Raw genomic sequence first — 13,429 nt, forward strand, 5'->3', positions numbered from 1 at the left:
AAGTTGTGAGATGGGAAGCCAGGTGGTGTTAGACTATTCAAGAGTTCAACTGAATAATTCACATCTTCATCGATGTTGAGTACAGAGACAATGGAATTGTAGATGTGACGCTCACCTGGCGACTGTTCCAGAAGTTTAAAGTTCAAATCATCAATTCCCACATTCTTTGGAGGTAAAATAGCAAGGGTTTTAAGCCAGTTGTGATATGTAAACTGGTTCCTCAAGTTAGGAATTACCTTGTTCATTAATTCCTTTAAATCAGATACCATATGTTCAAAAGTCAAGCTTACCCGGCCATACTTTTCATCAACCGAAGTGCCATTACTGACGTCCAACAGTTGCTTTGGAAAGGTTCTGACTGCATCATTACCACTGAGATGCACTTTTATTTTGGTTGTGAGTCTTAGCTTTTACACAATGATTCATAGGTAGGACAAATTTATGCTTGCATTTGCTTAATCAGCTCTTGTCCCCACTGGAAGCACCGGAAGAGTTTGTCTATAGTCTCCTGCAAGCAAGACTGTGGTACCTCCCCTGAGCCTGGTGTTTTGTCTCAGATCTTGAAGGAACATGTCTAGAGCTTCAAAGAAGACCTTATGGCTCTTTGTCGCTTCATCCCAGATAATCAACCTGCATTCACCCATAAGTTTGCCTTTTTGCAGAACCATGAATGATGTTGTAGTTTGCTTTCTCTTTCTCGGACAGGTCCAAAAGGAGTTTCAGACAGGAAAGAGCTGTGCGGCCACCACTTAGCAGAGTTGCAGCTATTCCAAGTGATGTCACTGCTATGGCAATGTGTTTCATTTCGCGCAATTTAGCCAGAAGAACTTTGATGGCAAATGTTTTTCCTTTCCACCTGGAGCATCTAGAAAGAAAAGACCTCCCCTTTTATTTTCAATGCTTGAAATAATGGTGTTATAAATACTTAGTTGGTCCTCCATAAGATTGTGTTCTTTATCAGCTATATATATCGTCATTTCCTCGATATCAGAGCTGATTTCTCACAGGTACTCAATTGCGAGAATTGTTGCTGCCTGCACGGTTGAGCCATGGTTTCCCATTGTTTTCCTTCGGGTGTCCACGTAAAGTAATGCCTCATTGTAAATTGTATTATTGAACGGAGCAATTTCCGCTAAGGTTTGCCCTTGAATCCTTTCTAGATGTCCTTTGCCATGCTGGTTTGGTGGATCGCCCAAAGCTTGTAATGTTCACGCAAGCCACATGTTATCAACATGATAGAAAATAGCTAGCGTAGTTGACTTAGTGCTATGCTGACTACTACCCCCTCCAGTGTCTGGTCCCAGTGAGCATCCTCGTCCTCCAGTAGTCCAGGCTTCTCCATAGGTTGTGCATACTTCCCATTGTGTCTTCGAAAGTCTGTGAATGATGTAGGACCTCTACAGTGAGGAGCAGTAGATGCAGAAAGAAGGACTCCTGTTGATTAGAGTGCACAGTGTACACCGCACCCCAATGGCTTCATTTCTGAAGACAGCATCTTCTACCCAGCCCTCAATTTGTGTTCCTTGCTTGCGTCTGTTCCATCTAATGTGTGTCGAGGTATATTACACGGGGACCTCTACATACAACAGTGTTCCGGCAAACAGATCACATTGGCATAATTTGAAGAAAGTTGTCAAAGTGGTTTCTCATGGATTCAGAAATACGTTTCGAGCATTGTCTTCTCAGAAATATACACGCTGACTATGTTGACGACGTACAGGTAGATTTTAAGGTGTTCCTACATATAAACAGGGTGTGACCTTTGTGTTGCATTTATCTAAAAGCAGAACAGTTTTTCGTGCAGCGCTAGTCAATTGGTTGAAGTGACATGAAAGACATCGTCATTCATGGTATATTAATAAATAAGTCACTAACTATAGATCCACTAAATAAGTGGATCTATTGTTTAGGAAAATATTATTTACTTCATTATGTACATTATTTACATTTAACCGATATTTGTCCTCATCTTGTATGTTGTTAACAAAACATTTCGGCTGATATACCCGCCAGCCTTCATCAGGTGTCTTGGAGAAATTTCGAACCTGGGTTCTCATTCCTAAGTTATTTTTCGATGTTGGTTTTGTTATTGTTGTTGTTGTTATTATTATTATTATTATTATTATTATTATTATTATTATTATTATTATTATGGTCACTACCTGGAATCGAACTCGCAATCCTTAACCACTACGCCATATGCTCGTGGGTATATCCGTCAAATGTATGTAATGTAAATAATGTACATAATTCCTTATCTCTTAAATATAGAAATGTTTTATTATTTACTTGTTTAAGTGTTGTACTGGATAAATTGCGAATATATCTCTCACTGTTCAAACACTAATAAATAAGCATACTGAATTTGGTTTACACCAAATTATATAGGAAAATGAATGGGTTATTTCCTTTGGCTGTTAAAATAAAATATATTAGTTATTTATAAGGATCTCTTCCAGGGGCGCGATTATCGATTTTTTTTCAAGAATATGAGTATGCCATGAGGTTTCCAGACATGAGTTCTACTCACGTGTCAAATTTCATTAAAATCGATAAAACGATGTAGGAGGAATTAGCTAACAACTCCGCAAACAAACACCCACTGACAGAATTTCCCATATACGTAGTAGATACCCAAATAAGATGGGTGAGATCATTATAAGTGTAAGAGAATATTGTCAGGATAAGAAAGTTGAAATAGAAACTTGCTTCTAGTGGCATATGCAACATGAAAACAACTAAAATGAATGACTGACAACCACTGTTCATGTTGGTTTCGGCCTCCAAATACAACCACCTTGACTCAAGCCAACATGGTTAAGCCTACTCTTTACTGCGCTCTTTAGATAATGAGAAATATGAAAACAAATAAAAGGGCTAATACTCGCTCATAGTGGGTTTTCGTTATCATGGAAATATAAGTAAACAGAATAAGATTGCGAGTGTACATTTCTTCTAACAGACGATCCTTCTAAGAAATGACCACACAGGACATGCAACACAGAGCAATATATAAGACTACAAATCACACACTTTCACCCAGACATGAACACGCGTGCACAGACATACGCACACATGCTTACATACATAACGACACAGGCACTCAGACACCCATACACACACTTTCATACGCACATGCACACACACAGACAGGAATGGAGATAAATATTATAACGTTTATAGATGATGTAGCAGGAACATGAACATATTTCAGTTACCGGTAGGAAGATTAAAACACATGACCTCGAAAAGAATTGCTCTGTGATATTTATCGATTGCTTCTTAGGTTCATTCTATTTCTAGTCTTACCAGTTGCAGGCTTTTTCTTGCATTTTATAACATCGAAAAAGTATTAAAATATTTTGGAAATAGAGTCAGTCCTAACAGCAATTTTCTATCAACTTTTACTATGCATTTTACTAAAAATACATTTCCACACAAAAATAACTGGCTAATTTTCCATGTAATTACCTCAGAAATGATTTCTATCAGTCAATTCTTTGCAGTTGAACGTTAACCACTATTATAAAATCAAAGGTAATTCATCAATATATCAACTCTTTGCTATTTTCTTGAGTTGCGAGTCTGTTCCAGTTGAACGTAAATCACTTTACTAAAACCTTGAAACACAACTTTTGATATATCCTGCCACAGTCAATATTTTGAAGTGAAATTTAAAGCAACGTATTAAAAGCTTGGAATACTCATCAATCTGTCAGTGCTTATTATATTCTTATTTCTTTATTGCTCACAAGGGGCTAAACATAAGGGGGCAAACAAGGACAAACAAAGGGATTAAGTCGACTGCATCAACACCAGTGCGTAACTGGTACTTAATTTATCGACCTCGAAAGGATGAAAGGCAAAGTCGACCTCGGCGAAATTTGAACTCAGAACAGGTTAGGCTTATTATATTCTGCATTATTCTATATTTTGCAGACTCATTTGTATATATATATATGAATATTCCTTATTTTCGTTATGCATATTCCTTATTTTCGTCAAATGTCTGTTCGCCTTTACTTATATTTTCATTCTATCAGATTAAATTTTTGTACTTATCATTTTGGATGTCTCCTATGAAGAAGACAAAGGACATTTCTTTCCAGATAATTACTTATCAACATTTTTCATTATTGCTTATATTTTCCAAGATATACTGTTGCAATCAGTTACTTTTGGTAGTCTTGTTATGATATCTATACATATACGAGTATTCTATATCTTCTACCAAGAGAACCGACCCTACAATATCATCACCTGCATTTTACTCCCTTAAATCTAAATTTAATGGTATTGATTTTTCAAAGACGAAAATATTTTGACGTTGAAATTTTAAAAAAACGCACAAGAAAAAAAACTTATGTTAGCTAAAATTAGAAAAGGAATGTAGCGCTTCTCAAGATTGATGTTGAACATCTTGAAACTACTCTCGTTAACTTGAAAAACCACTGACAACATCATAATAACGTTGCCTATAACCAATTTGTCACTGAAGAAAAAAAAATAATAAACTGTCTTCTGAATGTTGGGTTATCAATATTTTCACAGCTCTGTAAGTACGTCTACACTTTTATGAATTCTCTTCCTGCTAGTGGAGTGTTACTTTTTGTTAGAATGACAGGGAGTAAAGGACATATATGTTGATAAGCTGTCCCTGAGAACGTCAAATTACATTGACTATACTTCTTCCACCGCAAAAGAATTCAGTTTACAGATCTGTAAATAACTATATGGGTCAGATATTTATTTTCTTTATAATGCTGAATATCATTGATAAAATATGCTTCGTTAATCACACGTATTGACCATTCTACAGTGTTGTTGTTAATTACATGCATGTAATTTTCAAGAAATATGGTTGATCTTTAAAAAAAGATACGATAATCAGCAGTTGGTACATGTTGGCTGATTGAACTATCTTGTAAGATAAATTACGACATGTTAATTAATATTTTCAAATAACATAAGAACTTATAAATCTAACGCTTCTTTTGAGAAGTTCTGAAAGAGATTTATATGAATATATTAACTATCTAGTTGAAGTGCATCCCTAATTTACGTACGATATCTCAAACACTATTGGTTAGAGGATTGCTCTTTCTAAAATAACATTTTATCATAATCATAATTCACGACATTATAACCACAAACGCGTCCTGTACAAACGAAACACATGACTTCAAACATTATTTACATCTCAAATTGTATTCCGCTTTACATAGATTTTGAATAACTTTATATTCTTCGATGTCAGTTAACACAATGTCACAACTAGTAGTTTCGGCTGATCCATTTCAAGATTGTGTGTCTAATCAATCTATTCTTAGCACTGGTTAAATATTTGATCAAACAACTAACAGATTTGTATCGTGCAGCTATCTGATCATTTCTTTACAATTAACCTCTCCAATAAAATGAATCAAACATAAGCATTCATTTGAAAAGAGGTTATTGAGACGAACGAAGATTCAATGAATTGCACCAATTTTAAAAAGTTTAAACGAACGGAAAACGGAAAATAGATTTTGCAAACATCCATTTTCCTTTTTTCGCTTTGTTCCTGGTGTTATTTTCCCGTATTTTGCTTGAATGGTTTGGTATGACAAGGATGAGAAAGCTCCATAGACATTGAAATCTCCTTGCGACAGAGGTAATATAAATGCTGCTAAAATTCTACTTTAAACAGCTCTAAGTCGATTGTTGTTATACCTCATGAAGAAAGATTATAATCTAGTAGATGACGATCTGTGGAGGTACAGCGGAGACCAAATGCTTTTAGATTAGTAAAGTGTTCAACATATTGCTGTTTGGAAAATAAGTGAAATACCCGAGCTAAGGTCCGTTGTTTGGAGCTTGAATGTGTGCACCCAAATGTGACAAGGAAAGACTACTGAGGAGCAGTAGAAAAGACAGAGGGGTAATATGCAACAATTGAAGACCAATGCATATTGGACACCAATTTCATATCACTGAAACAAGAGGTGTTTCTATGGGTGCTGTCTACAGTATATTTGTGTTTACCTGCAGATGTGAAAGCAGTACTCCACCGTGGTTTTCCACTAAGCTTAGGGGATAATTAGAAATTGTTACAGGCTGAAATATCCCTATGATGAGAAGACCAACCATTTACCGCCTGTCAAAATGTAAAATTTCAAACACGAACCAAATATAGGTTCACCAACACAATATAGACAATTATCTAATTAATATTACTAACAGCATCACTGGATTCAGTGATTATATTTGTCAAAACGGTCTCTTTCTCAATAAACAGACCCCCCATCAGTTTTAACATCATTAATAACCAGCTCCTAAAATGTTGAATGCATGTAGCTGATTATTGAGTACATATGTATTCATTATTATAATTATTCACTTGTATTTGCGTAGGCTATACTATATATATACATACAGATAGATAGATATGTATACATATATATACGTATATAAACATATATGTAGATATATATCTATATATATATATATATATATATATATATATATATATAAGCGTATGTATAAACATATCTCTATCTATCACTCTCCCTCTCTATGTATATATGTATGTAATTTAGCATTTCCCTCAGGTGTTTCAAGATTAATAACCATGTGTAGAACTCAATATGCGTGTGTTTCAGAATGAAGAATTACTTGAGTATGGAGTGCTAATAAGAAAGAAAGATGAGAAAAGAATATAAAAATATCTGATGAACTTCATTAACATGCAGCTGTTTCTGCTATTAACTGCGTGCTTGAATAACATCTTATAGCTTCACTGGAACTGCGGAAATAGGGTGCAATCTATTTGCGAAAGAATTACATTTTTGCCTGTATAGGTCTGAATACAACAGGTAGTACTATTAGGAAATATTAAGAAAACAGCAAAGTCAAACACTCCAGCCTTGATCTATTTAATACAATGCTTTCCCTACAACTACAGCAGGGGAAAACTCTAGCTCAAGTTCCTACTAATAGCAACAGTCCTACTTTCTACTAGACACTAAACTACAAACACTTTCTTCATTCAGTTGAATTCGAAGCGGAACTAAAGTCCCAACCCAGATGAAACTGCACTAACAATATTGGAAGTTTGCATCTGTAACAGTGTACGGTCGCCGCAGTAGAAACACCTGTAGATCATGGGAATATGCTGTAAATAACCAAAATAAATTAGCGATGTGAAAATCTCCATTCTCCTTATCATTAATGGTATATATACATACATACATACATACATACATACATGTGTGTGTGAGTGAGTCTGTGTTTATATTCTTTTATTATTTTATTTGTTTCAGTCATTTGACTGGATTACCGCCTTAGTCGAACAAATCGACCCCAGAACTTATTCCATGTAACCCTAGTACTTATTCTATCGGTCGCTTTTGACGTAAACACACCAGCATCGGTTGCCAAGTGATAATGGGGATACAAACAAAAACACAGAAGCATATACATACACACATACATATATATATATATATATATTATATATATATATATATATATAAATAAACATACATACATATATATATATATATATATATAATATATATATATATATATATATATAAACATACATACATATATATATATATATATATATATACGGCGGGCTTCTTTCAGTTCCCATCTACCAAATCCACTCACAAGGATTTGGTCGGTGTGATGCTACAGCAAAAGATACTTGTCCAAGATGCCACGCAGTGGGACTGAACCCGGAACAATGTCGTTGGGAAGCAAGATACTTACCACACAGCTACACCTGTATATAAATTATATATATACATACACAGATAAAGAAGCAGACAGACAGCTAGCTAGATATGTGATAGCTGTAAAACTGCTTAACGAAATATGAAGATATATAGATATATTTACTCTTGAATATTGTGTTCTATTTTCCCAATTTGTTCCACCAAACCTATATGGTTATATGTGAGTCTGCGTGTAAGTGTGCTCATATATTTATATACAGGCAGTAAATATGATTCAAAAGTTAACTATACAATACCTATATAAATTCCTGACAATTTCTTCCGTAATAAATTTCAGCCAATCAAAAACTTCTTCCCCCGTAATCAAGTGTGATAACAGTTACACCATGGAGATATCACTACATTCTCTAATGTAGTATAAAGATTGTATAAGATTATCGATTAACAGCATTTTCAAATTATTGCAGCTTCTGTGTACTGGGAGAACGAATTTCCCAGTGTTTTGTGTAGTGAGCAACCGCCAACATTCAGCCGAGAATTCAACAGTTTGCACACTGACGGAGACATCGAATTGTCTTCAGGACCAAGACACACCACTTCTAAAATAGAGCCAACATCAACCCCTTTATTCAAAAGTAATCATAGCCGAAAGGAATATACGGGATGTGCTTGCATGTTTTGCCAAATATATAATGTTGATAGTTAGTTTTAGTTAAATATGTATTCTGTCATATATAAAATATTTCTCTTCTGACAGTGTATGACTGTAGATAACTTCCCGAGACTGACTAGTAACACCACTATGCTGTAGCAATAACGCATAGACTACATCGTTCTTGGTACTGATGTCAGTGTTGCGTTTGGCGATCAAATGGAGCCTGTTCACTTATCTATTATCATTCTAGTACACCATAGCGTGTAGAAAATGTCCACTGCTCTTAGAATTAGTTCATTACTTTATAAACTCCAATGTTTTATTGAAACAAAAGCCAAAACACTATGGGATGTAATTACGCACACTAAAACACGTTAATCGCTTCATTTACTTTCACTTCTTCCGTTTGTCAAAGGCTCTTTTAGATTATTTTTACGTTTAGATAGTTGTGTGGAAATGTAGGCATGTACATATGTATACATTTATAATTACACTATCATACCCGTGTCGTCAATGATATTATTAATGATAAATGGCACATCAAAAGATTGGCAGAATCCATAGTAAATATATGTACATGCACAGAATTGGAGTACTTGAACAATCTGTTGGGATTGTCTCGGTTGATAAAGGGTCCCACGATCACTTATCTGGTGGGTAATGCGGAAACAAGTGATAGACGAATGGTTAGTAAGAATTGTACAGGCCCTGTACAGGGATGATGTAAGTAAGGTGAGGGTCGGCAACGAGTATAGTGAAGAATTCCCGGTATAGGTAGGCTTCACCAAGGAGCAGTCCTCAGCCCCCTCTTATTCATCATAGTCCGCTGGGCAATAACAGAGGAATCCAAGACAGGCTGCCCCTGGGAGCTCCTCTATGCTGATGACCTTGCTCTTATAGCTGAATCACTACCAGAAATAGAGAAGATATTTGAGGTGTGGAAGCAAGGTCTAGAAACGAAGAGCCTCAGAGTCAATGTAGCAAAAAGTCCTAAGTAGGAAGGAGGACAAATCACAAACCCCTTCGGGTAGATGGCCCTGCTCGATCTGTAGAAAATATGTAGGTAGAAACTCCAAAGGTTGTACCCAGTATAAGCTATGGACATATAAGAGGTGCAGCAATATCAAAGGAAGGTTAACCGTGATGATATTTTTTTGTGTGTGCAAATGCACAGGGGCAATAAATACCGAAGATGTTCTGAAAATAGATTCCATCACATACCAGCGTGAGAAATCAGAAATAGTTTAAAGCTTCCGCTACATAGGTGACCAAATCAGTTGTGAGGACAGATGCTCGCAGCGCGTTGCCACTAGAATATAAATAGCCTTGGTAAAGTTCAGAAAGCTCCTACCTTTTCTAGTAACAAGGGGCCTCTCGCTTAGAGGGAAAGGTAGACTGTATGCGAACAGCCATGCTACACGGCAGTGAAACATAGGCCATGACTGTTGAGGAGATACATAGACTTGAAAGAAATGAAGCTAGGATGTGTAATATCAGTGTGTACACACAACAGAGTGTAAGTGCCCTGAGAAAAATGTTTGACATAGGAAGTATGATATGTGGTGTACAAGAGAGACGACGAGCATGTGCTGCGTATGGATGAAGAGAGCTGTGTGAAGTCAGTCACACCCTAACAGTGGATGGAACTCGTGGAAGAGGGTGACCCAGGAAGACATGGGATGAGGTGGTGAGGAACGACCTTCGAACCTCACAGAGGTAATGAGAAGGGAGCGAGACCTTTGGAGATATGCTGTGATTGAAAAGACCAGCTAAGTAAAGTGAAATCACAGCCGTCGCCTATACCAGTGTCACATAGCCAACTCATTTAAATGTACCCTTGAATCATTGGGGATGCGCTGCGCTTGAGAAGACATTTTGAATCAAGTAAAATCAAAATCAAATCAAGATCGAAATCAAAATGGAAATTGTAATTGTCGCCGATACCAGTGCCGCCTGACTGGCACCCGTGCTGGTGGCACGTAATAAGCACCATTCAAGCTTGGGTCGATGCCAGTGCAACTTGATTGGCTCCCCGTACCGGTAGCACGTAAAAAGCACCATCCGAACGTGGTCGATGACAGACCCCTGGGGACTGGCTCCAGTGTCGGTGGCACGTAAAAAGCATCATTCAAACGTGGTCAATGCTTATGCCGCCTGACGGTCTTCCGTGACAGTGGCACATAAAAAGCGCCCACTTCAATGTCAGAATGGTTGGTGTTAGGAAGGGCATCCAGCTGTAGAAACTTTGCCAGATCACACTGGAGCCTGGTGCAGCCTACTGGCTTGCCAATTCCCAGTCAAACCATCCAAACTGTGCCAGCATAGAAAGCGGACGTTAATTGATGATGATGATGATGATGACGATGATGATGACGATAATGATAATGATGATGATGATGATGATGATGATGATGATGATGATGGTGGTGGTGGTGGTGATGATGATGATGATGTCTGGCATATGACAATAAAGCTCGTAGGGCAGACCATCCAATCCGGCGACTTGTCTCCTGCGTAACGTAGCATCGTATTCCGTACATCCGCGACTGTGACAGTTCTGTTCCAACACTCCTCTTCTCTTGCCGTGAGTCGTGGCAGGCTATGCAGGTAGGCACTAAAGTCTACTCTGCGTTCTGATCCATCAGTTTTCCCGAACAGTCGGGCAAGTTGCTGTTGAAAGGCCTCACACATCCTTTCGGGTAATTCACGTGCCTGCTCATCTGTCAGAGACCTAATGGTAGCTTTTTTTCCTCGTTGCGATTCACTCTGGCCTCTCGGGCGGCTCCAATTCCCTCGTTTCTCAGAGTACGCATACTAGCTCTGACAAGGCATGCTCTGTGTTTGGTGTTGAAGTGTTGGTCAAGGGCCAACTTCGCCGCCAGCACGTTCGACGTGATGCCACTTATATGTGCCTCTCCTAATTTCGTAACTAGGTCTCCCTCTGTTCAATTGCGATCTATACCTTATGGATTTTGCTTTAATTATTCTCTTTAGAGTATACCACCAGTTATTGTTGACGATGGCTTCCGTCAACATCATCTTAACTAACGTGCTAACACGGTATCTGTAAGACTGTCGCAACGTGAACGACACGTTCAGTTTCCAGTAACCGGGATCCTGCCTATGATTCTTATCTAAGTCAAGCGTACAAGTAACAAATTTGTCATCTGTGTAGCTGACTATATGAAATTGTGGACAACCTACCCTATCCCTATCCACTGTCCTACAGAATACTCTTTATAAATACGATCTGGACGACCCGATTCGGTTGATACATCTCCACTTTGGCACATTCGAGTGGTCCAGTCGGTACCTGTTGGACAGTTGGTAATGTCTGAGCCGGTCTTTGAGGCATTACATCCCCTCCCATTCCTATCTCTACCCACATAGTCTAGATGCGTGTCCAAGGTAGCGTTCCAATACTCCACTAAAAGTAAAGGTCGAGGCGTTCCCAGAAAAACCTCTAGACGCCGAAAGAAATCCGGCCGACTCATTAAGGACGGTGCATAAACTGTTATCAGCCGAGAAGCACACCAATTACTGCCATCAACATCCAAGACGACTAGCCTACCCTCCGAGTCTAGGAATATCGTTCTTACTTTGAGTTCCAGCCTCTTCCGGAGACAGAGAGAATTGTCTGCCAAACATATGCTTGAAGGTCCGTGGGTTGTGGAGACTGGTCTCACTGATGAGTATGATATCCACATTCAGTAACTTGATGTCAGTTAAAAGGTAGCCTTGTTTCCAATATGACCCCAAGCCACGCACATTTATACAACCTATTCTATGCAAGTTCCTATCGAAAGTTGTGTTTTGCTCACGAAAGGAAAAGGAAAATAATTAGAGGGAGAGAGAGAGAGAGAGAGAGAGAGAGAGAGAGAGTCACTTACTGATGGAAAGTTGTTTGATCTCCTCCTCACAAATTTTTGTACATTTTTTTTTCATAAGTATTTTTGAAATCTCCTTACTGCATTAGGGTAGAGAGATATCAGTGTATTGTGTATGTTTTGCGTCACGTGTAGGAATTTTGCGTGTCGTGGTGGTGTTGTGCGTGGGTGATTGTTTGTTTTGACATTGACTTGTGTTATGTTGGTGTTTGCCCTAATGTATTGCATCAAGTCTGAATTGTTTGTGTTTATTGCTGTCAACATTGTGGATTCCTTATGTGTTTCTGTGTTTGTGTTAACGTTTGTGTTTTGTGCAGATGTTTTGGTTTCGAAAGTGGTAAATCTCCCCGCTTTGTTGGTTTGCTTCCCTATTCTTTTTTCTCCCATTTTCTCCTCCCCACTGTGACCCTTGCCTTTCCTCCGTGTCGCTTTCATCGGATGGCATGTCGAAGGACGCAGAAAGTGGGAGAGGAGGGTATTGGAGTCTATTTCTGAGTGTGTTAATGTTGAATTTGTTGATGGTATTGGTGCTAGTTGGTAACAGTTGGTAGATAGATAGATACATAGATAGATAGAGGGAGAGAGAGAGAGAGAGAGAGAGAGAGAGAGAGAGTCACTTACTGATGGAAAGTTGTTTGATCTCCTCCTCACAAATTTTTGTACATTTTTTTTTCATAAGTATTTTTGAAATCTCCTTACTGCATTAGGGTAGAGAGATATCAGTGTATTGTGTATGTTTTGCGTCACGTGTAGGAATTTTGCGTGTCGTGGTGGTGTTGTGCGTGGGTGATTGTTTGTTTTGACATTGACTTGTGTTATGTTGGTGTTTGCCCTAATGTATTGCATCAAGTCTGAATTGTTTGTGTTTATTGCTGTCAACATTGTGGATTCCTTATGTGTTTCTGTGTTTGTGTTAACGTTTGTGTTTTGTGCAGATGTTTTGGTTTCGAAAGTGGTAAATCTCCCCGCTTTGTTGGTTTGCTTCCCTATTCTTTTTTCTCCCATTTTCTCCTCCCCACTGTGACCCTTGCCTTTCCTCCGTGTCGCTTTCATCGGATGGCATGTCGAAGGACGCAGAAAGTGGGAGAGGAGGGTATTGGAGTCTATTTCTGAGTGTGTTAATGTTGAATTTGTTGATGGTATTGGTGCTAGTTGGTAACAGTTGG

The 13,429-nt window shown here is 38.1% G+C and overlaps 1 protein-coding gene across 3 annotated transcripts in view; it reads left to right on the plus strand.

Moving 5' to 3' along the window:
- The window catches only part of LOC115218025 (cholecystokinin receptor type A-like), a 279,188-nt gene that overhangs the window by 187,367 nt on the left and 78,392 nt on the right, over positions 1-13,429 (plus strand). Inside the window, exon 1 of one of the 3 annotated variants that reach the window (XM_036508059.1) lies at positions 4,453-4,555. The exons of the other annotated variants lie outside the window; for them this stretch is intronic. The gene's annotated coding sequence lies outside the window, so the exon portion shown is untranslated. Of the gene's footprint in view, positions 1-4,452; positions 4,556-13,429 lie in introns of those variants that run through there. 3 annotated transcript variants of the gene reach the window in all.

Source organism: Octopus sinensis, linkage group LG12 (assembly GCF_006345805.1).
Source record: "Octopus sinensis linkage group LG12, ASM634580v1, whole genome shotgun sequence".
Lineage (NCBI taxonomy): Eukaryota > Metazoa > Mollusca > Cephalopoda > Octopoda > Octopodidae > Octopus > Octopus sinensis.